This window comes from Otolemur garnettii, unplaced genomic scaffold (genome assembly GCF_000181295.1).
Source record: "Otolemur garnettii isolate 467f Iridium unplaced genomic scaffold, OtoGar3 scaffold00010, whole genome shotgun sequence".
In the NCBI taxonomy this organism is placed as follows: Eukaryota; Metazoa; Chordata; class Mammalia; order Primates; family Galagidae; genus Otolemur; species Otolemur garnettii.
The window spans coordinates 35,085,649-35,089,266 of NW_003852405.1; positions in this window are offsets into that span (position 1 = coordinate 35,085,649).

Genomic DNA, 3,618 nt, shown 5'->3' on the forward strand with positions numbered 1-3,618 from the left:
ACTGGGGTGGTGTGCACACTCACAGCCGCGACTCAGCATCACCACTGGGGCGGTACACACACAGCCGCGACTCAGCCTTACAAAAGCAATCCTTGTAACCAAACACAGTAGTACTCCCTTAATATTTTGAAATAAAAAAGTAAACTAAAAAAACAACTAAGATCCAAAGAGATTGAGCAATGCATACAGAGTCAAATGGCATAAACAATGAGGTCAGATTTCAAATACAAAGAGAGCTCTGTCCAGCATGTCTGTGTGTTCTTCTGAATATACATTGTCAAAAATAACTTTTCCTGTTGTTATTCAATACCTTTTTGTCTTGCCACTAATTGTGTAGACGTCACTCTTCAACATTCTCCAGCCTCCCTTATTCTGTTAGAGGATGGAGGGCGGCATTGCCAGGGATTTTGTATGGCTGGAAACAGAGAAGACATTGGGGGATGGGTCAGCTGTGGGGGTGTGGTTGCTGAAATCCAATTGTAAGCCACAGCTGGTCCCAAACAGAACACCAAAATTTATTAACCAAAACAAGCAGGCTCAAAATTTTGTGAAGGCTGAAAGAGCTGAGAGGGCCAGAAGGTTCGACAACTGGTATTCAGTATAAAAACCATATAATACGATATAACTGCACATAATTTAATTTAGGAACTTGCAGACAACATGAAGGGTGTGTGTGTATGTATATGTTTGTACGTTTGAGTTAATAATCTAGTAGTTAATTCAGGAATTCATAGTTCACAGGAATTCAGGAACAGAAGGGTCCTCCAGGGGCAATTGTTATGAGTCAGCTATTTTTATCATCAATCAATACCAAAGGCTTTGCTAATTAACTTAATAAATATTAAAATAGGCTTCCAATTGTGCTGCATTAGTAGTATTCAAGATCTACGCATTGAGTGATATGTTTCTGAGACACTCCTCACCTTGGCATGAAGAGTGTGCCCTGAGAGACCTCGACCCATCAGTACAGGATGGTGCCGGGGTTGGATTCTGAAATGGTCTGGCATCCGGCTGTGCTGTGGGAGGGCTCTGCTCAGCTGATGATGCCTGTCAGGTGACTTCATCCCGCTTGTGTGCTGATGCACCCACACTAGTGAAGCTCTTAGGTATGTTATGCTCCTATCACCTAAAGGACAGAGAACTGCTCCATCTTTGAACATACAAAGTAGCGAGTTATTACTGTTATAGCTGTGTGTGTGTGAGAGAGAGAGAGAGAGAGAGAGAGAGACTGAGTCTCACTCTGTCACCCACGGTAGAGGGCAGTGGTATCATAGGTCCCAGCAACCTCAAATTCCTAGGCTCAAGTGATCATCCTGCCTCAGCCTCCAGAGTAGCTGGGACTACAGGCACCTGCCACAACACCCAGCTAGTTTTTCTTTATTTAGTGGAGACAGGGTCTTGCTCTTGCTCAGGCTGGTCCCAACTCTGGAGCTCAAGGGATCCACCATCTTTCGTCTCCTAGAGTGCTGGGATTATAGACATGAGCTTTATGCCCAGGCATCATTATGGCTTTTTAATATCATATCTAAGAAATATCTCCATGTGGGGCTGAATTCACTATGACACTTTCAATATCCAGGTACTGATGAAAGGGTGTGGCTAGGTCTTATTTTCGTCTCTCACAATAGCTACCAAAATCTAATGCAAATACCCCAACAATCATACATAGACTATTTGGCAGGGGCCAATTAAAAACAACAGCAAGATTCTGAGCCTGAAATATGAGAAATGCGGAAATGAGAGCGGGAAAGATTTAAAAATAAAGGAAAAATGTTCAGGGGAAACTTAACAGGACAAGGATGGAGGTCTGCTTTCAGCATTTACAAACTGAGTACATTTTGGCCTAAGATACCAAAAGGCAATTGAGACATGAGATCTGGGGTGGAAGTCAGCAGCTGCCTTACAGCCAAGACCTCCTTATTAATTCTGTCTTGCTAAAATAATCACAACAGAAATGGGCAGTTAGCAGCTATTACACATCTTTCATGCCAAATACTTGGATATTTCAGAGAACCTAACTATTTGTTTCCATGTTTTCCTTTTTTTTTTTAAATTTCCATGTTTTCCTATCACGCAAGTGCCCGGCTTTTTGCCTGAGTATCTGCCTAAACCATCCTTGCTCCATTTCAGCAAGTATTTATTGAGTGCCTGGCTCTGTTCTGTGTGCAGTGTGGATGTAAACTTGATGGGAGTGTAGCAGTTTTCCAGGCTGAAAGATCACCTAAAACAAATTCAGTTTCACATCAAAGTTGATGTTGTGCTCAATCTCCAGCCTGTTTTTCCGTTGGCCTAAAGACAACAACATTTGGGGTTCACTTTTATATTTCTCTTTTCATCATTGCCACCAAGTTCACAAAACGTCTAAGGAAAATCCACATCTGTGTGTAGACTTCCACCGATCCCTGCAGGGTAGGTAACACATGGTCGCAATTCCTTTAAGGAGTACTGGAATGGTCAACGCAGAGAATCACAGGGTATCACTTTTAAGACTTTTTATGTTCTGTCTTTTGTAAAGCAAATGAACAACCTATCAGAAAACAACAAACATACAACAACAACAACAAAAATAATCTCCTTAATGACTCTCCAGGATGTTAGAGTTCTTTAATCTTAAGTTGAGAGAGGGCCAGAAACCTATCAGCTCCCTGGCCCTTTAATTCAGTCTTCAGTGGACCTAAGTCAGATCCAGTAAACTGCTCTAGCTTGTCTAAAACAGAAGCAGGAAAGTGCTTAAAAACATTATGTTCCAAAGAGAGGTGGCCGTCTGCTGTGGCGCTACCCTGCGTCAGCCTGGGCTTACCTGCTTTCAGCACGGAGTGGTCAATATTTGAAAGAGAACAAGGAGGATATTTATGAAATGGCAGGAACACACCTCCGATCTGGATGTGCTAGCTGTGCCTCCTGATCTTTTTTTTAAGGCTTCTCCATAGGAAGCCAATATACAAGGTACCCATTGTTTTTGTGAATTGAGTTCTTAATTTGCATCTGTTTTCTATTGGATAACTCCAGGAAATTGAGATCACAAAGTTTAAAGAGGAGAATACCTGTTTAATGTTGCATGGCAGACAGATTTTGTGCTGGATGCTTGCTCACAGCAAACCCTGGCAGGCATGAGGTGCAATGAACAATCTAAGCAACCATTGACTGTGTGAGTCCATTATGCAATAGGAATAAGGCCATTGCATTAATGGGGGAAGATACAGTCTCATCCTGAACAACTTCTTTGTTTAAAGAGAGACTCATTTTAATGTCTGTCATACAGAACTGGTCTTCTAGAGTAATACATAAAAATTGAGAAAGGAAGTCTGTTTTGAAGATAAAAATATTCAAAAATGGAGCAGTAAGGGCTCTCATACAACATATCCACTTTTTCCTTGTTTGGTCTAGTAAATAGGAACCACAAAAAGTAACATGTGTTATAAAAAGCTTATTGTGACTTGCCTTCTTCAGTCTCAGAAATGAGCCCTTACTAAATGCCTCTTAAAGGTCAGATCCTTTGCATATTTTGTCTGTTTTAATCTTCACAGGTTACCTTGTGAGGAAGCTGTTTTTTCTGATGAGGGCTTGATGTTCTGCTTGTCAGATGATGTAGGTGTATTAGCCAGCTACTGCTGAGTA